Here is a 24661-nt window from a genome sequence, read left to right as displayed (position 1 = left end):
GCATTTTTATTTCGGTCGGTGACAAAGTCCCTGCCTTTCCCTTGAAGTGATGCTTGGGGTGGTCAAGGGAGCGGTGATTTTTGGCCTGGGGGTGAGTTCAGGAGGACCACCTGTTGAATACTACCCTGCCCAGAGTGGAAGGCAGGGGCTCTCCAGAGATGGCTGCAATGTTAGAATGTTCTCGAAATGGCTGAGACTGCGCATTTCAAATCATCTGTGACGCAGTAACTGGTGGGATGCATAAAAGGCTGCAATAAGATGACAGGTGCAGTAACTCCAATGGACTCATTGCATGACAATAAAGAACATATAGATGAGTCATGTATTTATCCAGGAAGCTGAAAGAAAGTCTTAGGCAATTCCAGGTGTTGAGGTCTTTTTAAAAAAAAGTTTTTATTAATAGTGTGTGTTTCAGTTTACAAAATAACTTTTCACATTTAGAAAAATGAAATACTCACATATATATATATACACACACATATATATTCACTAAAAAAACTTTAACGGGACGTTATGGTTCGCAGTAAAATCGAAAATCCCCTGAAATTCGCCAGTCATGGTAAGCTAAGGGGATTTTCGATTGTACTGCGAACCATAACGTCCCGTTAAAGGTTTTTTTAGTGAATTCCATAGGTTTTTAGTAGTGCAACTTAACCATAATGTCCCTTTAACAAAGTTTTTTTTTACTGAATTTCACAGGTTTGTATTAGGCCAACTTCACCATACCGTCCCTTTAACAAAGTTTTTTTGCTAAAGGTCATCGGTTTGTAGTAGTGGCACGTAACCATAATGTAAAGTAACTTCTGACTTGATTGCACACCTTGTGTAGAATGCCACATGACCATATGCTAGCGTACAGAACGGTGACTGTCTGAGAATCAGTACACACTTAACAGTAAGATGTATGCCCCGTGGACAGTGTGGAAAAACATTTTATATTGATGTAGGAACATCCACCTTCAACATTTCCCTTCCACAACAGCTCCAACACTTATTCGTAGTCAGCCATTAGCAATGTAGTACACATTACATACTTTTAGCAAAAGTTCTAATTATCTGAAAACAACATGAGCTAAGGCCATCCCTCCTCGCCAAAAAACAGCAACACTGCTGTAATAAAGGAGCATAAGAAACACTGGCCCTACCTTACAAATAGCAAATGCACAACATTTTCCCATGTCCACCTACGCTCCCCCCCCATATTACTGTTTGGTGCCTCTTTCCTCATTTTCCTTCGCAAATTTCATTAGTAGCTGTTTTGTAAAAAAAAAAAAAAGCCATCCGTAAACAAAGGAAATGTTCCTGGAAGAACCACCTGTCACAGTGTAAATATATATTTTTTTAAAAAATCCCATTTACTCCATCTACTTTATATTTCTCGGTAAAGGACATAGACGCAATAAGATTTCCCATTAACAATCTAGATTTGTAAAGCAGTAAAGTGTGCTACTAAAAAATTGGATTTCGCGTTATAATTCTGAACGCCTGTGGTGTCCCATATTCCAAAACAAAATCTTTTTCCAAGATGGCCACCATAGAAAGGGAAGGCGGTTGTTCCATACATGGCCCCTCTTTGCTTTCCATGGCAGCCTGCAAAAAGCAAAACTACGTGCCGTGACGCAGAACCTGAAAATGAACACACAGCGATGTACAACGTAGCACGTTACATTTTGAAATAATAAATTGCTTTGTAAAACAAAACATTAACATTTTAGATTTTGTAAAGTACTTTTATTTCACAATAAACTGTTGGAGACCATCTGACTATTCCCATTTTCAATCAAATATTAACTGTTTCTCTTGGGTCATCTTCAAAAATGTTAATCGTGATGCACGCATTGTTCTTTTCGCATAGGCAAAGTTTTTGCTTTCCATAAAACAGCCGCTTCGGTCGCACAGTGATTTCCAAGACGTCAACAAGAACTTTGGCCTACACCACCATAAAACATGTTATGTTACTCCTAATGGCCACTCCAGCGTATGGACAAATGGGTCCGGGCCTGTCATCCCACAAAACCGTAACGGTTAGGCAGCCGGTCACGAGTATGTGCATCTGGCGTGGAAAGAAACCATCACTTGGCATTTGGAATCCATGGCAATCACAACGTAACAGAAAATGCGTATCAATGCCCAACCTTCATCATACAATTTCAAAAAAGACAAAATAACGTGGAAACTGCTACACAAATCTATGTGGTCTTACATGACATTTTAAAGAAATAATAGCGGTGAACATGGTTCAACCTAGTGATAGTCTACAAACGGCAATAATCTGCACTCTCCATAACTAAGAAAAATAAAATGACAACTACACATAAAGATAGTACCTCAGTTACAATGGCACATTTTTGTTGTGGTAATAAAAAATTAAAACTTGCTCTGGTGTAGAATCGTCAAAAATAAACTTACACGATATTTACCGTCTCCATTGTCTTCGTTAAACCCAGACAGCAATGTACTTCCACCAAAGAATCTTTGTGAACTGATATTACAAACGTTTTCAATATGTAACCTTATCAAATGGTATTTTTTCCAAACTTTCACTACCTGCATTCTTACTGAATTTTCCCTCTGTCTCAAGGTCAGAAAACAATTGACCCTTATGGGTTCATTCGCATGCGTGGGCCTACTGAGCTCGACAAAAAAGCAAACCAAGGGACTTTCACTCAGAATGAAAATACATTCTGATTTTGCAACAACATATCTGAATGCATGCATGAGAACTGGTACTCCCATACACTTGCAGACCCGCTATTTCCATCAAACAGTGCAGGTGGCTGCCTCAGATTTCAAACTCTAGGACGCCAGTCTGTCTGCAACATTATTTTAAATACATTTTAACACAGATGCAGTAATCCTTCGCCTGTACTTAGCAGACACTATATTGAGCAGCAACTTCCAATTTACAGTATGAGTTTGGTGACAATAACCCCCAATGTTTGACTTCCTGCTGCCACATCCCATCCCAGCCTCATTAATCCTCACCTTCTAAAACAGTATTTCATAAGGTTAACAAGTGCAATGGTGTGTTGTTTTGTATGTGTTAGCGGCGATGTCCAAGTACACCAAGACACGAATGAAAGATGGCGGGCATAGCGAAAGAATCTGACGCACTTCACGCCGTTCAACATCCAATCAGTGAAGGTGCCACATGTCCGCGGACATGATGCTACGGATTAGCCAATCGGTATCTTGTCCGCGGAGCGAACAGGGAAGTATGTCCGCGTAGCGGACACAGATATCACTATTTTTTTGAGACACACTTTCTGGTCGTTTTAAAGAAAACTACTGGACAGATTGGCACAAAATTTACAAAAGCACGCTTTCGGGACCAAGCTGCTGCTCCTGCCGCAAATGTGGTGAAAATCCATCCAGCGGTTTGGGCTGTAGGTATGCGCAAAGTTTTCCCCCCATTCAGTCTATGGGAAAAAGACGTTTTGGGACCCCTCCTATAATTTAACCAAACATCACCAAACTTTGCAAAAAAAATTCACAGTGGGCCATATACTTTTTTGCAAAGTTTGGTGTGGATTCATCCAGGGGGAGCAGAGTTATAAGCCGCACAAAAAGTGCTCTTCCTATGGAAACAGCAACTTAACCATAACTACACAGCCACTAGGGTGGCTGTGTAATATAAAACAACATAAGCTCTTACACAACTCCAGATAAAAAAAAACATACAAATTTCCACAATTTCAGTTTAAAATCCATTCTAATTTGAATGCCCACATTAAACACTTAGGAACTTTCCCGACTTGCTGAACACATTTCATGGTAAAAATTAAGATCTTATAGTGTGACCACCTGTTAGAAAAAATATTTGAAAGCGCACAATTCCTCGCGTACATAGTGTTGAGGTCTTCCACCACTGGTAGTCAGTCCATATGACAACACTGTTCTCTGTCTTTGCATTGTGGGTTTCGAGGAGTTCCTGAACCCTGGTTGGTTGTGTACATGGGTCTGCGCCTTTCACTGCTGATGTCCTCTGGGGTTGGGCGAGTTCACAGGTCACCTCCAGCAAGGCAAAGCACTGGGTAAGGTTTTCATCAACGCTTTGCTCCCTTGGGCTTTGGGGATGGGGTTTGGGCTGCTTAAGTCTTTGATATGATATGGCATGTGTAACGCGCCTATACGCAAGTGGTTCAAGGCGCGACGAGGCAAGGAAGGGTGAACAGATGGAGGACAGACACAAAGATCTTACTAGGCCAAGTGACATTGAGATTGCGCCAGGGGAAAGGGGACAGAGCAGTGCTGTACATGGGATCAAAACATTAACAAGAAGTGCGGCCAGCAGATGGCAGGGGCAAGGGTAAGTGCAGACAGCAGGTGTCCAAAAGTGCATGTAGTGGGATTGTAGCGTTACAGATACAGACCAGTGCAAGGGTTGCCGGGAGGCAGTGCGGGTGTGCAACTGGGCGGGCAGGGACCTGGGTGTTAGGGACAATTCTCCAGAATGTGCTAATTGCCCTTACCTTTTGGAGACCCACAGCAACTTTTCTAGATTTCTAGGATTTTAAAACCACTCCATAGGCATCCTGTTTTCCTGTGTGTCACACAGCACCCTCAGTGCAGTGGAACTGGGGTGTCTTTCAGACTCCCCAAGGTTTAGATACCTACTCTGGGACTGACTTCTGTCACCTAGAGCATGTAAAGTTAAATTGACTTTACTAGTCTTTTTAAATTTACAGACCCAGCACACACTATCTTCCTATAGAGTGCTGGAGTGGTTGCTTAGCATCCCCTGAGTCTAAACACTCATGTAACACTCAAATGTTACCCTTTCCCACTTGAAATGGTGGGTGGCAGTGGTTTTAAACAAACTACCATGATTTTTCCCGACCGCGAACAACGGTAGCTAAAAATTGGGTCAGCCATTTTTTCCAATATGGCGCCCAAGACCTATCTGTAAAAAACATACTCTGGTCGACTTTTTTTGCCATTTCTTTTTGGAAAGGTCCTTCTTGTGTTTGTCTCTGCGCACCAAACCAGGTTTGGTCCCTGTGTTAGTTGACCTTTGGCAGGCTTCAGTGCTGAGGCCCTCCTCTGGCGCCTGAGTGTCTGGGGTGGACAGGATGTGAGGGAGGTGCCCAAACTCCCCGTGCTTAGTCTCCTAGGAGACCTGAATGCACTCTGGCAGAATTGGCCTGCCGACTGTCCGGCAAGGACAGCCACCCTGCGGTGTGAGTGACAGCCAGGCTGGAATGAATGGGGGACTACTGTTTAAAAGCAGGTCTCTGGGACTTGGAAAGCAGAGTCGACCACTGGAACGAAACAACCGAAGACGAGCTGAAGGAAGACGACTGCTGCAACTCCTGGTCCACTGGTGAAGCCCTGCTGCAGGTCTGAATTGCCTGAAACTCCATCGACAGAGAAGCCCTTCAAGGTTAACTTTTTCCCTTGAGTTTGGTGGGAACAACCAACTTGTAAGCCGCCTGGACACTGTCCCCATACTGGTCGAATTTTCTCAAGTGCTGTTGAAAACCAGATAGCCAGTGGGAAGGATATACCAGTTTGTGGTCTTTAAGGCACTCACACCTTAAACTGACATTTTGCCAAGCTTGTGGCCTCTTACCTGGGCAGTGCAGGAACCTCCAGACGTCCTCCTTCTTGTCCCCACAACTGAAGCTCAGGAACAGCGCGATCTGCAGGAACTGCCAGGAACAACTGCCTCAGTTACAGCTTTTCTTCACTTACAAGGTACTGTGCAAGTGCGGTGCAGAACTCTGTTCGGCTGCGGTTAAAGTTTGTGAAACTTTCTCGACTTTGAAGGTTTGTCCTTCCCTAAACCAACATCTAACTTTTCGTCTGACCAAATTCTTCAACGAACCGTGGCAAAGACGTAACCGGTTACTACCATAACTGTGCTATCCTATACAAGACTCTGAACCATTGACTTTGGCCCAGGCCTATTGAATTGAATTGCTGGTTGTAGTGAACTGAAACCCTGTGCCCTGCCTATGAAAGTATTTGTGCCTTGATTTCTCTTAACCTTGTCTTTTTACCCCTTTTAAAAGTAATTGAAGTGCCATGTAGCTCCCACTTCAGGGGAGCTGAACTTGTTCAATAACTTATTGGTTGTGTATTTGTAGTATATTAGTATGTGATATTGAGCTGCTCTTGCTAGTGGAATGTTTCCCAAATAAAATAAATGTGAATTCTTTTACCAAGAAACCGAGTAAGTGTTTGTTTGAATCACTGTGATTGCTAGTCCTTTGTGTAACCTATTGTACTGCTCACTTTACTCTTGAGATAAGTCTGGCTGCTCAGCCGCTGCTACCACATTACTGTGTAGTACAGGCTTGTACCAAAGGTGAAATTGTACTTACACTTGTAGTCTTAATTGTGTGTATTGTTCCCAAAGGGTACTGCATATGATTCTGTCTAACACTGGGCCCGGAATCAGAGTATAGCCAGATAACAAGTGCAGTATCAGACAGGAAATCAGCAGGGGAGAGGAAGAGAGAAGGCAAAGAGGTTCTCCTCAAGTTTCAGAGAGGCAGGGAGGCTGTTCCAGATGGAGGCCCCAGCCGAAGAAAGAGATCTACCACCAACTTGTTGCTTGGAGAAGCGATTGACCTTGAGGGAGTTGGAGGTGGAGGAGCAAAGAGCTCAAGTAGGAAGATATTTACGTTGGAGATATTGAGGACCCAGCCCCAGATGACCTTGTGGACAAAGCAGAGGGTCTTGAACTTAATCCTTGCAGCCACTGGGAGCCAGTGCAGAGAGAGATACGATCCCTGGGCTTGAGGCCAAGGACAAGTCTTGCAGTCCTGTTCTGGATGAGTTGCAGAGGGTGGAGACTAGAAGCAGGCAGATTTAGAAAGAGGCTTTTGCAGCAGTCCAGCCTAGAGAGAACCAGAGCTCTCGAGACAGTGAGCTTCTGGGGGAAGGATAGGAAAGGAACAATACCTCTCAGGCAGTTTGACTTCTTAGAGACATCAGAGATGTGAGGAGAAAAGGTGATTGTGGAGTCGAAGATGACCCAGAGGTTCTTAGCCTCACTCGTGGGAGTAGGAAGAGGGCCAAGGGAGGCCGGCCAGAGAGTGACAGGAAAGGGGGGAGCGGGTGTGCCGATGAGGAGAATCTCGGTCTTAGTGGCATTAAAGCAGAGATCGTTGGCGGCACACCCCTTCTGGGTAGCAGACAGTCAGAGATGAGAGAAGGAAAAGAGGTGGCAGAGAGGAGCCTGAAAACGAGTGGAGTGTCATCCGCATAGCACTGAAAGTTGGAGCATAGAGCGGCAATGCAGTGGGCGAGACGTGCCAGGTATTGGTTGAACAGCCAGGGAGAGAGGTTAGACCCCTGGGGAACACCACATGTAAAGAGTGAGGCAGAGGAAAGGAAGGACCCAAGTTGGACCTCGGAGGGTCGATCAGAGAGGAACGAGGTCAGCCAGGCCAGGGCCTGATCGGTTATACCCAGGTTATCACAGAGACGATTGAGCAGGATGGCATGGTTGACCGTGTCGTAGGCAGAAGAGAGATAGACTAAGATGAGGACAGAGGGGAGATTAGAATTCAAGGTTCGAGAGAAGGTCTTCACGGATGTTCAGGAGAGCAGTTTCCGTGCTTCTGGCTTCTCTGAAGCCAGACTGATGGTCATGGAGATAACCAACAGATTCAGTGTGAAGATTAAGCTGGGAGATGGCCGGATTTTCCTGGAGTTTGCCCAGGAAAAGCGTGATGGAGATGGGGCGATATTTAGCCAGACAGGAGGGGTCGGCTTAGGGTTTCCTGAGAAGAGGGTGCAGAAGACAATATTTCAGGGGGGAAGGGAAGGCTCCAGTGTCGAAGGAGTGGTTGCAGAAGTCAGCCAGGGCAGGAGCGAGGGTGTCAATGTGGTCCTTGATGGTTTTGGAAGAACAGGGAAGAACCTGTTTTGTCAAGACTTCCATAGATCAGACTTGTTTAGAAACCTTGTCAGGGGAGAACACAGGAAAGGAAGAGAAAGAGGGAGTAGAGGTGGCCACAGGGGGGCCGGAGGTAGAGGAGAGAATAGAGGGAGGAGGAAGAGAGGACAAGAGGTTGGACAGGATGTCCTGGGTTTTAGAGATGAAATGAGAAGCCAGGGCCATGCAGAGTGCCTGGGGGGGGACAGGAGAGGTATAGACTGCAGCAGGATTGGCCACATCCTTGCAGATTTTAAAAAGTTCTGCAGAGTTGTTAGATGCCACAGAGACGCAGGCTTGGATGTGGGCTCTCTTCTTAGTGTGGACAGAGAGCCGGTATTGTCTTTGGAGCAGGCTGCAGGCCAGTTTATCAGAGGATGCACACGAAGCTAGCCATTTCCTCTCAGCCACCTTGCACTTGCGTTTACGGGTGACGAGGTGAGAGTCCTACCAGGAGTTGCATTTGGCTTTAGGCTTCAAGTGGATCCTCATTACAGGGTCAAGAACATCAAGAGTATCAGAGATAGAAGAGTGGAGCATGGAAAGGGCTGTGTCATGATGTGAGTCAATCAGCGGAGGGGGGAGCGGGGGAGAGAAATTGGCAGTGAAAGCCTCAACTGACACACACTTCAAGGGTTGGATAACCGAGAAGGTAGGTGGCAGTGCTGGAGTTGGCTTGGCCTGAGGGGTAGAGAGGGAGAGATGGGAGGAAAGGAAAAAGATCACTCCAAGAGAGAGGAGTGGTGAGAGGGTTAGAGAGGGGGGAGGTCTGAGGAGATAAGAACATCCAGAGTGTGCCCTGCAGAGTGAGTCCTGCCAGAGGGGAGAATAGAAAGAGAGAGAGAGAGAGTGTCAGAGGTTGTGAACGAGTCCAGAGGAGGGACAGGAAGCATCCAGGTGGATATTAAAGTCTCCAAGAAGGAGGAGTTGAGTGGTCGATGCCAGGAGGGAGGAGGAGAGGTCTACCCACTCAGAGGAAGGAGGTGATCTGACCAGGTGGCCGATAGATAGTAGCCACAGTAAGAGAGTGGCCAAGAGAAAGAGAGAGAGAGAGAGGGAGAGAGATAGAGAGAGCCTGCAGGCAAGGCATTCGAAAGAGGAGTAGGCCTGCATAGGAATGACAGAGGCAGGCACCCACTCCGGGAAGATCAAGCGGGTTGTCTCCCCCTCTGGCCCTTCTCTCTGTATATCTAGCTCTGATGGTTTGCCTCCTACACTCCCCACTCCCCCTCCTCTTGATGACGCTTCTCTTCCCCACTCCCTAATTGACCTACTCCATTCTGCAAACACGTCCCTCCTACTCCAAACTCAACTGCCGAACAACTGTCCTTCTGGTGATGCCTCTTGCCTGCTCCATCTTTCTCCAACCACCAGGAATCTCCTGCTGCTCTCCTCTCAGTACTACTCTCTCTCGCTACTTCCCACACTGCCAGAATGAGCTGACTGCATTATGTAGTAGGGTCTTTCCTCCCCTGTGCTTAGCAGTGATTCAGCGCTATATTGAGGTCATGTGATTTGAAAGGGCGCTGGCCTAAGGTTACATGAAAGCCTTCCACCTCATTGCTAGTTTCTTGCCCCCCTTCAATAGAGACCCTGGTCTTATTGCCTACATGAATTTGGGTCTCTTGCCTCTCCTAGTTTGTGATCTGGAGGTCTGAAAACCTCTGAAAAAGGCGGCGGTTTGCTACATCCAATCCTTAGTAGTTTTGGGGAACTTGCAAGTGTGTAACCCTTGCAATGAATCGCCCTCATATTTTTCAGCTGCGACTTTCTGACCGTATAACTTCTGCAAGCCATTTGAGCATGAGTCGCAATCCCACCTGCAGGAGAATATGTATTTCCTCACTTGTTGAGGATTATAAAGCGGGGTAATATTGTTTCTTTAAGGAGAGAGGCTTCCCTTTCTATGATGGAGTTCTGGCTCCCAGAAAGCATGCACCTTATGGGAAGGAGTTTCTTCAAAGGTCATTGGCAGATTTCTTTCCATAAACGAAACCCCTGGCAATGGCAGGGAGAGGTGAAGGGAGTGTGGTTAGACCTGTGTGCCCCCCACAAACCCCTACCCACCAAAAGAGTCTGCTGAGGCATTCATCTTCTTGTAATTACCTGCCTTATGATATGGTATGGCATTTATAACGCGCCTATACACAAGTGTTTCAAGGCACGACGAGGCAAGGTGGGGGGGGTACAAAAGGAGTACAGACATGGATCCTACTAGGTTAGGTGTCATTCAGATTGTGCAGGTGCATGGGAAGGGGGGAAAGGAAAAGTGCGCAGGGGGAAGGGATAGGGGAAAGTGCAGTACATGGGAAAGTGGAATAAATAGGGCCAGCATCCAGTAGCTCTGGGTGGCTCCCGTGCCCTTTGCTCAGCCCTCTGCAAGTCCCCATCAGAGGCGGGTTGCAGCTAGAAACCACCAGTGCAGGGTGTTAGAAATGGCTTTCTCAGATTCTTCAGGAGATCTAGGGAGAGGCACATTCGGACATGCAAAAACAGCAATTGGATCCCTGGTGCAGGAAGCTTGGCCGGCCTAAGCTCTCAGCGCACAGGTGCAGAAAACAAAGCAAGATGATAATCTGCACCTTTATTGGCTTGCATTCTCTGCAGTGGGCCTGGGGGAAATGGAAGAGGGCCTGGAATTAACGCAGTCAACCAGCCCGTTAGGATTCCACTTTCTAAGCCTCATGTTCCCCTCCTTCCTGGATGGTTGTGGCAACCGTGATGGACCTGCAGGTCCATTGTGGCCATGGCACGGCTCCTCACACAGGAAAGGCATATATCTATAGTGGTCGCCTCTCAAGATGGCTGCCGTGCTCAACCACTTCCCACCCCAAGATGACTGCCATGTTTGACCACTCCGGGTCCTACCAAGAGGACCTGTACTGGTGCCATTTCGCCAGTTCGCAGCCATTCGCCTACACCGAAGTCCCGTTCTCTTCTTCTGTAAAAGGAAGACAAACAACAAACGTATTGAGCACCCGCATACCGATGTACCAGACCACACAAAGTCTTGGTAGGTATTTAGCATGAGCTCATTGTCTGGAGAATCCAGGCGCCTCTTTTCCTCTCACCCAGATTTACTTCCTCTATTCCTTCCTGTGTGAATCATCTAACAGGAAGCCTTTGTTTTCAGTTCCTGGTAGTTCGAGCCAGGTTCGGTCTCTCCCAGGTAACGTGTTTGGGGTATGGGCAGGCCCTTACCTAATGCCATCCCTGATTCTAAAACCCCTTCTCTTTCTTGCTCCCCTGCTACAGCTCCTGAGCCCGGTTACCAGGAACCATCCCTGAGGCGCATCAGATAGCTACCTCTACCATACACGGTGGAATTCGTGAACAGGTGTTTTTCTGTTTCACCCCCAGGCTCCACCGTGCAGGGAGGGATTGTGGGCCTTTCATCAGTGGCTCTCGGTAGTATCAGAGCTACCTATGTAAGTCATAGTTTCAGAACCAAGGTCTTGACACAGCCACAGTACAAATATCGCAAAGCACACCTGAAGCCCGTTAGAACCGGGAAGACCGGAGAGGAGGAGACAAAGCTTTATGTAAGTCAAGGCCTCTGGCAAAAGTATGCAGTGTTAATTTGGAGGAGGTTGGAGGAGAGAGCAGAGGGTAGTGATAATAAGAAGTCAAGAGTTGGAAAGAGAAGAATAGGCTGAGAAGAAAGGATAAGAGGTAGAATATCAGATGGGGAGAGGAAGGGAGTTCAAGCCTTCAATGGGCATGATCGCCCCTCACTCTCCTTGAGTATGTCAGGCGTTCCCCTTACCTTGGGTTTCATGAACATTCACAATAGATCTCTCCACAGCCTGGGGTTTCATAGCATTCACTTCCATGGGTATGTCACTGTTACGGGAGGATAGCTCAGGGGCATCCGTTTGTCTTGGAAGCAAGACAACGAATAGCAACACTGGTTTGAATCCTGGTCTCGCGCTCAGAAACTGGTATTAACCGCGTTCTAAAAGAACAATTATAATTATAAGTGCCATATGTGTAAGAAACAAGGACACCATTGTCCTTTCGGTAACAATCCTTTTTATTATGTTCTCTTGGACGATGACCTCCCGCATCCATCTTCATCTATCTCATCTGCCTCGCTCCGTCCCCTCTCGCATTCCACATTCCATCCATGTCTTACTCAAGGTTCCATTCCTTCAAGTGCTCTCACAGGCATCAATCCTAACACCTCCTTCCTCCCACTGGACACTGTCACCCTTATGCACAATAGCCATCCTGTCCTTGCTCCACACTCCTCCTTTGACCATAATGGACACCCCCATATCTATAATTACTTCTACCTCCTTGGAAAAATGTAATTCTCCTTTCCCCACCCTCCCTGCACCTTTGCTTCTCTACAACATTTCTTCTCATCATACCTCACCATTGCTCTCAACTCACTTTCATGAATCTTGTCTCTCACCCCAACCACATCAGCATCAGCATTTCTAAATCTGGATTTACCAATCCATCCTGGACACGGAAGTGTTTTGGGCTTCCTGCCCCTCAACAATTCAAAAGGTGGTACCCCAGTCACTGGGTGTGGAGCCAACCTATATTGGAATACCCTTTCCATCACTGCTCTGATCCAATCACCTCTTGTGGCCAACGCATATCTTATGACATCCGGGAGGGCATGTGATGAATCCTGTGAAATCATCACTGAAGACCCGGTATTGGTCTTCTCTCTTATGGCATGGGGAAGGCAGCTGCTACCTGATCCTGACCCTGAGGGAGGCTGGCATTATGAGGGAGGATCATATGGAAGGAGACACACATCTGCGACAAGGGATAACTCCACTATCGCATGATTTTATTTTTCCAATCTCCATGAAACACTGATGCTGTATTTTAAAGTGGAGCCAAGGAGTGTAACCGCTAATATTCACATAAAATCTTTTGTTCCTGACAAACTTAAGTACAACCAACAATTGAAACAATATAGCCTTGGAAAGTTTCGGGACAGTATGGACTTCAATTTATTTATTTATTTGTGTTTGTAGAGTGCGGTACAGCCCGCAGGCATCGAGTCACTGTAGCGCCTGTGGTACTGGGACGAAAATGAGGAGAGAGGTGTCGGTGTGGAACAGGAACAACCTGAAGCTAAAGGCGCAGACTAGTTTGCCAAATCATCAGTTGTGCAGGAGATTTAAAAATGGTGCATATTGCAGTTCAGAGTGGAAGGAGAGGTGGAGGTGGTTGCAGTCTGAGTGATGGAGCAGGAGGAGAAAGCTACGGAGAACGCGGAGCGGGAGACTAACTCCAAAGCTGAGTCACAGAGGCCAGCCGTACTGAGAGGAGATGCTCACAGGCACCCGCCTGGATTCGGCGCATACCAGAGGAGAAAAATTTCAGTAAAAGTCACCCAGACGAGACGTGGTTTTGCGGAATGGCAAATGTTCCATTGGTGGAGGAATGGAAGACTGATGCAGAAACCAAGAGAGACTCTTTGTCACTGCTGAGACCGGTCCGATAATGGTTCTCCGTTACAGACACACATCAAAACAGTGAGTCAACCAAAAGGAGTTGGGGCTAAGTGGGGTGGGACGTGTTATAAACTTAAAGGACATTTGGGTAGAAAATTTGAGTACAGACTAAGTAGAAAAGAAGGTCAGAAGGTACAATTCTCTTCACATGAAATGTCAGTTTGGGGAAACGGGAACCCGCATTGGCACCAGCCAAGAGACTGTTGGCAAATTGGAAAAGTTCAAACTTCGAGCCCCATACTACTGACTGGGGGGTGGAAACGTCATTGTCATTTCTGTTACTTTCGCAAATTGCTAGAAATATTACAATATTTATGGTAAATGCATAAGTGTTACATTTAGGTTACTCTGTGTAGAGGCGATACATTTGTAGATTTGAATGCGCGCAGAAAAATAACAATGAACCATTGTCACACGGAGGGCCCCTCCACACTCGGGTGAAGCAGACAATCAACATGTGCACATGGAGTTTAGCTGTATGAATGCCGATCATGAGAGATCATAATGGGTATAAAATGCATACATAATGGTATACATGTATGAGAAGAATATTTTGAATTTAGTTAAAGATATTAAATATATGAGATGGAGTTGCTCTGTGTATCGAGGGGTGTTTTTTCAATCATGGCAAAGACCTGTCAGCAGTCAGGGAACAGGTTTCGTAAGCTGGTCAGCGGGGTGGTTGCAGCAAGTTTGCAGATGGCTCAAATGCTGGAGAGCGAAGGGAAGATATGATCTCTGGTAAACAGGAGAGTTCATTGTTATAAGGGTTAGGCATTTTTGAAACCCACAGGGTTGTTTGAACAGATGGCTTCACCCAGGAAACCTACGGAGATCAGTAGTAATACATTTTAGGAGAACGATTGTGTTGTCACAGAGTGGGCAGAACTCATGTGAATAGGAAGGGTCAATGGTCATAAAAATCGGACACCGGACAGGTTTGGGCAATGCGGTGAGCAAACACAAATAGGTCAAAAGGGAATCTACGTGTCTTTCTCTCATCTTCATGTGCTTAGGTATTTTTAAGGCAGGTCGGTGTGCGTTATTAATATGAATTCTGTTATTTTGTAGCTAAGAGGCAAGGGTGCCACCAAATATGGAGAGGTTTTCCGGAAGGGGTGTGTTGAAAATGTAAACCTTGTTATTGTGTTATAATGTTTGTGTCAAATGAACTGCGTGGGTTTTACATTTATCTGTACAGGGCAACCAATCATGTTTCGGGGATGCCTTTGTAATGGTATCTGGGGCAGTGTATTAACTGTTGAAACACTGTGTATAGGCACGGTATAAATGTCCATATCATATCAAACTACATATAATATGTATTCTTTGTGTGGTTCAGGGAGACCAGGGTTAGTTTGACTGTTAGATGTCATCCAAACCCCTCCCAGCCGTTGTACATTAAACTTGTTTTATGAACTAAAGACACACTTAGAGGTGGGCCTAATTTGGATAGGGTCAGAGCTAAATGTCCACGCCTACAATTTGGCAAGCCAGGTAAGAGCCTTAGGCTCTCTGAAAATATTGCGTGTCTCCTGTTCGTCCACCTCAACTGTGGTCCTTCACTGCAGGGACCAGATCGTGTACAAAAATGAAGCAGGTGTCAGGCATCAATTGGCCTTTCTGGCCCCCGAGTCCAAAGCTCTGCATCCCAGCTGTGAACCGATTGGAGGAGCACCAGTTTGGAGCGCCTCAAGGTTTCGACGTCCACGTAAGTGCATCTTTGTCGGGTAAACCAAGTGGGGTGTAATAGGAGAAAAAGGAAACAGGGTTTTAAGGTAGGCCAAGAAATGTGTTTGTGGGATTAGGAGGGCTTCGCACTGATTGAAGAGCGAATGTGTTTAGGAAGTGTATGAATCGTTTTATGCTGTTAAATCTAGTTTGTTATTTTAGATGTGTTTAGTCTTTCAGCGATGTGTGTTACTCGTGTGGATAGGCTCGATACCCTTCAGGTTGCTTGTCTGGTTGCCTGGAGCCCTCACTTTAGAGTGAGGTGGCATCTTATGGTAAGACCACCCGTAGAGCCTGCACCCCTAGGTCAGTGGACCTACACCCCCACCGCATGGTGAGCACAACGCAAGTGCCTCACCCACCCCCAGCTGTCTCCCACACTCGCCGTACCCGACGATCAGCTGTTCTCCGAGCCGTGCCTGGTCCCAAAATGGCCGGCGCAATGCGGCCTCAGATCGAGGCTCGAAGCAGTTGCTGAGCAACCTACTTACCCAGGACACATCCGCCGGCAGGCGGAAGGAAGCCGGCCAGTCGCAGAAGGCCAGAAGTAAAAGGCCTTGTTTGCCTTTGTTCGCCGCTTGGGCGCCGGGTCGCCATAGCACTCTAAAACACCGGAGGAACAGGTGCCTCGCCTCCACTGCAGGAGCAGTGTGAAGCAGGAGCTTCCCGCACACATTAAGTGTAATATCTGAACATTTTGAGAAGTTTGGTTTGGCGCCACCTGGATCACACACTCCACATCACTCCACTTCCAGGCTGCAGAGGTACTGCCTTTCTTGTAACGGCTGTGCCCGCCGCTGCCTTTGCTCATGCATCAATGTAGTGGAAGATCCCCTGCATGCATGTTGGTGCCCCAGCACCCCCTTCAGCCCCCCTGCAAGAACAAAAGCCACAGTAAGTAGCCTAGAGAACACTTTCCTCGCCTTTCAGGACTGGATGTATCCAATTAAAAGTGTTAGCCTCTGCAAAGCAATCGTCCTGGGTAAAGCGATTGTCATACTAATTCCAGCCTTGAGAATTTCTTCAAAAATCACTTGTACTTTCAGTTTTGCTATATTAGTACTCTGCCACCCGGGAGATTTAAACAAAGACAATTTGCCATTGTGTTGTGCCTTTTGGTCGCCTATCTGACCACATTTACCTTTGTGTTGTGCCTTTTGGTCGCCTATCTGACCACATTTACCATTGTGCTGTGCCTTTTGGTCGCCTATCTGACCACATTTACCATTGTGCTGTGCCTTTTGGTCGCCTATCTGACCACACTTACCATTGTGCTGTGCCTTTTGGTCGCCTATCTGACCACACTTACCATTGTGTTGTGCCCCTTGGTCGCCTATCCGACCTCATCCACAGTCGTTGTGCCCTGGTCACTCGACCGCCCACAGACTACGTTGCCTGTTATAATGCCCTGCACAGTTACGCCGCAATCAAATTCAATTTATTTATGCTGTGCCCCTATTCGCTAATAGACCACCCCTGTCACCTTGTGTACCAGTAACACGTTAAACATCATGTATTGGTACCTATCAACGCTCATACACCTACTGTACACTTACAGTAGTTATTGGTCTAGCCAGCCTGACCTACACTCTAAACAATACACTTCCACTAGATTAGGCATGGCACCCACCACTTCCTCCCTGAGGCCTAGCACCATGACACCCGCAAACCTATACTTGGATGATCCAGCACTCTGGATACGACACTTTGCCGCCAAACCAACACCCAACCAACCCTGTACTATCACCATCAGAAATTCTAGACTGAACTCCAGAACTAGACCACCCACCTACCCAGGCTCGTTCCACCCTAGCTCACTGAAGAGAAATACTAGTCTGAACATCCGAACCAGTCCACCTACCCCCCCGTACTCTCACCACCCTAGTATCTTAAGCAGGAACTCCAGACTTAGAGCCCGTACCATAAAACACTCGTATCTTGCCCATAATCATGCTGCTCCCCCCTTTGACATCAACAATCTAGCCCATAATCCACCGCCAACACCTGGAAAAAACCTCAAAAAAGATAAACTCATCAAAGCAGCACTAGTGAATGCCAGGTCTCTTCCTGCCCATGCTCTCGACATTGCTGACTTTATAACCTATGAAAACCTTGATGTCCTCGCAGTCACTGAAACCTGGCTCAATGCCGCATCCGGCCCATCTCTGGCCCTCGCAATACCTAATGATTATGCCATCATAAGATCCGACAGAAACACCACTCAAACAAAGGGAGGCGGACTTGCCTTCATATACAGAAATACCTTCGACATCAAAATCATCCAAGATGCGCAAATCCCGTCTGCCGAATCCTTGTCAATTAAGCTACCCCTCTCACCCAACCACACGGCCACCGTGCACCTCATTTATCGACCACCAGGACCCATCGCCTCTTTCACAGAGGACATTGCATCACTTATATCCATAAACACCAAACCTAACTCGCAAACCATCTTACTTGGGGACTTTAACCTCGGTCTCAACGATCCTAAAGACACCAATGCCCTTGACCTAGCCAATTCATTATCTGATTTGGGTCACACGCACATCATCCACGAATCTACCCATACCAAAGGTAGAACTCTAGACTGGCTCTCACACATCAATTGCACTATTGACCTCCTATCTAATGACCCATGCATCTGGTCAGACCACCACAAACTAACCTTTACTATCAAAGCTAACATTACTCACTTAGCGCCTACCATCGCCCCTGCCATCTGCACGAGAAACAAGAAAGACATTACTCCCGACAAACTCCTACCTATTCTACTCCCCATATTGAATAATATTGATTCAGATGCAGACCCTACAGCTCTAGTGGACACCTACAACCAGGCTATACTTAAAGCTCTGGACTCCATTGCCCCGCTAAAACTGCGGAAACCGAAACCTCAGCGTCACCTGAACTCATGGTTCTCGCCACAGTTAAGAGAACTACGTAAAGCCAAAAGAACCGCTGAGGCACTCTGGAAAAAACATCCCACAGCTCCGAACAAATCTGAACTAACCTTAGTCTCCTCTAGCTACAAAGAAGCCATACTCCTAGCCAAAAAAGACTCCTATAACAAAAGGATTACACAAGCAGAATCCAACACTAAAGAACTCTTCAAAATACTCAAAGAATTAGAATCCCCTATTGCCCCGACTGACAAAGGTATTACTGACGCACTATGGTGTAGCAACATCCAGAAAGCCTTATTAGATAAAATAGCTTGTCTACAATCCAAAATTAACGCAAAAAAATCTGTGCTATCTGCAGACCCTAACCACAAACAACTGCCTAACATACCTCCCACCCTCCAAACGACTTGCAAACCTTTCAGCTTCTCACCCCTTTCAACGTGGGAAGTAGAAAACATCATCAGGAAACTGAAACCTTCAAATTGCCAAGGCGATGCCTGCCCTGCCCCGCTTGTTAAAGCAGCTGCACACGATCTGGCGCCATTCATTACCACTCTCATCAATGCCTCTTTCAAATCTGGAATTGTCCCTGACAATCTTAAAGACGCTTGGGTCATTCCACTCCTTAAAAAACCTACGCTTGACCCAGCTAACCCGTCTAATTACAGACCAATAACGACGGTACCTTTCCTATTAAAAATACTGGACAGAGCAGCCTACCTACAAATACAGGCTTATCTAGAAGCCAACAATCTCCTAGGGCTCAGGCAATCAGGCTTCCGACCAAGACACGGTACTGAAACTGCTCTTATTGACCTTACTACCCAGATCCAAACCTTGAAAGACCATGGCAAACTTGCACTCCTTTTATTGCTTGACCTGTCAGCAGCGTTTGATTTGGTTAACCATCAAACACTTTGCCAACACCTGAAATCTGCAGCTCACTTCTCAGATGCAGCCACGGCTTGGATCAGCTCCTTCCTGGCGAACAGAACCATGAGGGTCTTCTCTCCCTCAGATTCCGCCGAGCCGGCCCCAGTACCTTGTGGTGTCCCGCAAGGCTCATGCGTGTCCCCGACACTCTATAATATATTCACGAAACCCCTCTTCGATATCCTAGACTATCTGGGTGTCACGTATACCAACTACGCGGACGACACCCAGATACTCTTTCCTATCACGGGTGACTACGAAATAGACAGCACGACCCTCAATGAAATTTACTCCGTTATACAAGCATGGATGGCACACCATGGCTTGTGTCTTAATGACGATAAAACCGAGCTGATTATCTTGGGCACTCATGCCAAACTTAAAAATCTCAATCCTTCATTCAAAGCATTTACCATAGATGGCAATCTCATCTCAGTCTCTAATAACACTAAAACTCTTGGTATTTACATCGATGCTACCTTATCCCTCTCTAAACAAACTAACGCAGTAGCGTCATCAGCTGCCTACACCTGTAAGCTTATCACTGCATGCAGACCATTCATCTCCGCACCCAACTGTATCACTCTAGCGAGAGCTCTAGTCCTTTCCAAGATAGACTACTGCAACGCCCTTTACCTGGGCACCAGCCATAAAAATATGAATAAATTACAAGTAGTCCAAAACAATGCAATCAGAGCTGCCCTGAACATCCCCAAAAAAGCACACATATCTGAGACCAGACGTAACCTACGCTGGCTCCCTGTCAAGCACAGAATATCACTGAAAACGCTTGCCCTCACACACAAAGTCAGGGCTAACCTTGCTCCAGCATACATCACTAACCACTTCACACCACACTCCGCCTTGAGACCTCTTAGAGCAGCCCAAACTAACACCTTGACCATACCAAGATTTAAACTCCTTAACTCAGGTGGAGCTAGCTTCCCAGTACAAGCATCCAAACTATGGAACACCATCCCCCCTCATCTACGCGCAGAACCTTCATTCAACCGGTTCAAACATAGCACGAAGTGTTGGCTCCTTAACACGGACTCCTGACAGCTTAACTTCTGCGCATGCACTTGCTTATTATGCCAGTTCCTACCTGTAACCATTTTGGAACCTGGCCGACCGTACTGTTTTGATTGCACATTTTGGAACCTGGCCGACCGTATTGTTTTGATTGCACACTTATGTAACTGTAACCTACCTGTAACTGCACACTTATGTAACTGTAACCTCATGTAACTGTAACGTAACTCTGTTTAACTGCTCCCCTGTAACCAGCTTTACCTTACGCGCCCATATGCCCCAGGGCCTGGCTGCGCTTTATAAATAAACTAAATACAAAATACAAAAATTAGATACCTTTCGAATGGATTGTGTCCTCCCACGTATTCCTTATCTTTGATATTGCCAATATCCAGCTTTACTGCTTCAGAAAAAAAAACATTTTCAGCAGGGGGGCTGTGCGTCGATGCCTGTCGACTCGATGTCCCTCAGAGGCCTGCGTCTCGATGTCGACACCACCAAAGGTATATGTAGCATGTAAAGCGCCAGTTTGCATCAGTTCCGTTTTTCCGTGCCTGCGCTTCAGATGCGGGGGAAGCCTTGTTCCTTGACAGGAATATCTTTGATTCTTATTCGATAATTTCTTCATTCTTTGGGTGAAATATTTAAAATGGCTTAGTCTTCGACGTCGTCCACCCCTAGGTCCAGCTTAAAAAATGCTGAGACTGCAGTGCGAAGATGTCCGTGACGGACCCTCACAAGATCTGCCTGTGGTGCCTGGGGTAGACTCATCCGTCATCGTATTGTGAGGACTGTCTATCCATGACGACCAAAGCCCTGAGAGAGCGTAGAGGAAAGCTTGCAGCAGGTGGGACCCAATAATCCCCTTCGACTCGGTCAAAAAATGCAAAGACTTCGGACGAGTCGAGAACAGTTTCTACTCGTCACAAAAAGAACAAACGTTCCCGGTCATGAAGTGGTTCACACCACTCGTCGTCCACTAGACACGGACAGAAACAGCACCATAGATGGCCATCTTCCACCGTCTACAAGATCTTCTCCGGAATGGGTTGTTTGACACACTAAATCGAGTTCACTGGCCCAGTGAGAAGAGTTTAGATTAAGAATGTTAAAGGTGTTAGAGAAAGCGGCCTTGACCCACTCGACTACACCCAAACCCCATGCTCTGGTCGAAAGACCGCGTAAGCACAAAAGCTGTGCGTCTTTGGACCCAGCGGGTAAGATTCCTCGAGAGTGATCAAAAAATCCCTTGAGTTGAGACAAAGTCCCCTCGTGGATAGAGTTAGCAGTGAAGAGAACGCTCAATTACCTCTCTTTTAGTCTACCATATAAGGTGGTCAGATGGAAACTAAACAGTAGGATAAATTCATTTACCCACATATCATATGTATAGACAAATCTTTTTTTTTTTTGTCATGCCAGAGAAGTCAATATAAAAACACATTTTAATCAACAATTAAATTCAATACATAGTGTGGTGTATGCTTTCCAAAAGGCATCACCACCGTTTAAATTTATAGGAAAAATGTTTTGACAAATAATTTGAGAAAACAAATTAAAAAATGCTTACGAATTTGTGCCGGTTCTGGCTGAGGGGAGTAAGTGACAATCATATTTCAACATAAAAATAAGATATTGGTGCCAGAATCTATTTTGGCAGAGGAGCAGACTATCAATGTACAAACAGTAATTTGAACAGATGTTTTTGTAAAGAGACAACATTATTCAAGATGTCTGTGGGATGTCTACATATGTTTCGGCTAAACAGAGTTTTGTGAACACCTTCCCTGGTGTTCCGCTGTTGTTGTTGAAAGCACTCTTCAGGACAGTACGTTGTTCTAATAAAGTGACACTGCGTTCAAAGCTCCAGTCCCCGTTTTGTCAGAGTTCAATCGGAGACTATAAGACAAAAGACATTTTTTTAGACAGTTTTAAAAGATTGTCTAAAGATGTATATTTTTAAAAAAAACAAAGAAGTGTTAAAAGACTTTCTTAGGCAGAATTCATGTATCATAGGACTGTATTCATGTCCTGTATAAGAGGTTTCACTGACCTTTTGGTCTTATTTTTGGTTAGACTGAAGTGTAACGATTTCCTTCAGGCGGTTGTTTCCTGATTTCTTATTTGTAAGTTGGAATAACTAATCCCCTCAGTTGCTTAAGATCTGTTTCCCTTTGATTGAGATGACAGACTCATCTTTTCGTTTTTCGGTTGGATTTAATGCGTTGGACCTGTTTTGACAATAGACACAAAGGGGGGGGGCAGAAATTTGTGCAATATATTTTTAGAACCCTTCTATTCTTTTAGTGGGCTGCTTCTGTATCAGAGGTTCAAGTGTTGACCTACCTCTTTACAGTGGCCTCTTGCAAGTTTTTTGTATGCCGTTTCTTATAGAGGAAGGTTCTGTTGCCCACCGTTCATCAGCTTATGACGCTGTAGTGTCGTCAACCTGCGGATGCAATCAGACGAACGGGCTTGTGATTATTGTATCTCAGAAGCACAGTTATTTATGGTTGGTTTTCATACATATTTTGCTGTTCTTCCTTTCTGTGCCTGTCTATTTCATTTACTGCATCATGTGCATTGTTACCATATTATAGAGCTTGGTCCTTTTGTGAATATAAAGACGGGCATGCCGCGGCTTCATTTGTTTACCTGCTTTCTACTTTCTTTCTTGATCGCCGTAGTCTGGCGTTGTCCTGGTCTCTGTGCGCATCAACCTCCGAGTGCGAGTGATTCGTAGGTACCGCGATTCATTCTCTGCCGTGTATTTAAACGGTCATATGATCGCTTAGTCGCGTGGTGACTTGGCGTTGTGCGACGTGTTGAAAAACTGAAATACTATGTATTGAATTTAATTGTTGATTAAAATGTGTTTTTATATTTACTTCTCTGGCATGACACATTTTTGTCTATACATATGATATGTGGGTAAATTAATTTATCCTTCTGTTTAGTTTCCATCTGACCACCTTATAAGGTAGACTTAAAGAGAGGTAATTGAGCATTCTCTTCACTGCTAACACTATATAAGTAGACCCACTAGTGCTCAATACCCCTTCAACAAAAAATTCTGGGACTTACCCTATTTTTCTCCTATATAGGACAACCCGGCAGTTGTTGGGTAAAACTGAGTTTGCTGATTGGTTATACAGCTTCTTACTTGGTAATTACAGCCCAAGTGAGACACTCACAGTACACTAATATGGATACTGTCAATTTAGTATCGTTCACGGACGAATACTATCAAAAAATAATACATTTACCACTAACTATGACTTCAGAAGACACCTCTTCAACGCCCAAAACAGCGTGCAGTGACTTTGAAATCTTGACACAGAAGAAAAAGAAATTAATTAGGACAGAATCCCACGGTCAGCTTATGCTGGCATACCTGAAAGCTGGTATCATCCCGGAAGGTTTACAGGTTAAAAATATTCCCTGTGTCTTTATAGACAACGCCAAGTCCAAAGGAAAATTCAGCGGGGTGGGGAATAAGTGCTCAAGAGACTGGCTTATTCTGATTATAGAGATCGCACAAGAAGAAGCAAAAGCACAACAAGCGGATATCAATCTTCTGGAAGAAAAAATACAAGCAGATAAAACCATCACAGTGATTAAGCAGAAACTGGAAAAAATAGAGGAAGAAATAAACAAATTTAAAAAAACAATAGATAAAAAAAATTGGAAGCTGAAAAAAGACATAGGCCCTCATTACGACCCTGGCGGAGTGGGTTACCGCCAGCGGTAATCGTGGCGGACCCGTCCGCCCTACTACGAGTTCCCGTAGCGCCATGGAGCCTTTCTCCGCCTGGTTTTACCGGGCGGAGAAATCCATGGCGCTAAGGGACCTCGTTGTTAATTACGCCACCGTACTTTACGGTGGCGTAATTAACGCCTTCCCCACTCCCATTATACCCTATGGGGCAAGAATGGGAATGGGGAAGGGCAAAATGGGGATTGGGGATTTACCGCTCCGCCAAGGTCGGCATGGGGTGGAAAATCCGCCAACCCCCATGGCGCTATCGGCAGCTTTCCGCCGTGCTCCGCGGTGCATTTAGCACCGCGAATTCCGCCAGGGTCGTAATGAGGGCCATAGAGATGTACAAAGAAACAAAGACTTATCCCTATCTCGTTGATACCTTCTATGACAACGTGAACAAAACAGGTCCACAAAGAACAAGAAACGGATATCAAAGAAAACAATACGTAACTTTCTCCGACACCACCAATAGTACTACAAGCAGTGACTCTGATAATAGTACAAATGCAAATACATCACGTGGAGGCAAAAACAACAGTTTTTTCAAGGGAGGGGCAGAGGAGGCCGCAACAGAACTCAAGGCCCCCCACGAATGCAAACACGCAACTGGAACGGACCTGTCCAGAATTGGTAATACCCATTTTCAACCTCTAAACACATGTATTGACTGAGGGAGAAAAGCAAGTATTAAGTCTAGGCCTGAGTTTTGTTCCTGTTAAAAAAGCAGACAATTTCAAAACTCAAATTGAACTGCAAAAATTCTTTAGAACCATCCGTTTAAAATATTTTTTCAGAAACCCCACTATCAGTGACAAAGAAAAAGAAAAAAGTACAACTGTGTCCGCAATAGACTCTATTTTGGAACCCATGTCCATATATGTTGATTGGTTTTTAAAACCATGGGTGCTAAAAATGAAATCCTACATCAAAG

At 45.7% G+C, this 24661-nt stretch overlaps 1 protein-coding gene across 1 annotated transcript in view; it reads left to right on the top strand.

Moving 5' to 3' along the window:
• LOC138481610 (GLIPR1-like protein 1) overlaps positions 1-24661 on the top strand; it is a 1920818-nt gene that overhangs the window by 500740 nt on the left and 1395417 nt on the right. The window lies entirely within an intron of this gene.

This window comes from Ambystoma mexicanum, chromosome 5p, assembly GCF_040938575.1.
Source record: "Ambystoma mexicanum isolate Mex_15411 chromosome 5p, UKY_AmexF1_1, whole genome shotgun sequence".
Taxonomy (NCBI): domain Eukaryota; kingdom Metazoa; phylum Chordata; class Amphibia; order Caudata; family Ambystomatidae; genus Ambystoma; species Ambystoma mexicanum.
The sequence above is the reverse complement of the archived record's forward strand: the minus strand, read 5'-3'. Positions and strand labels throughout refer to the sequence as shown.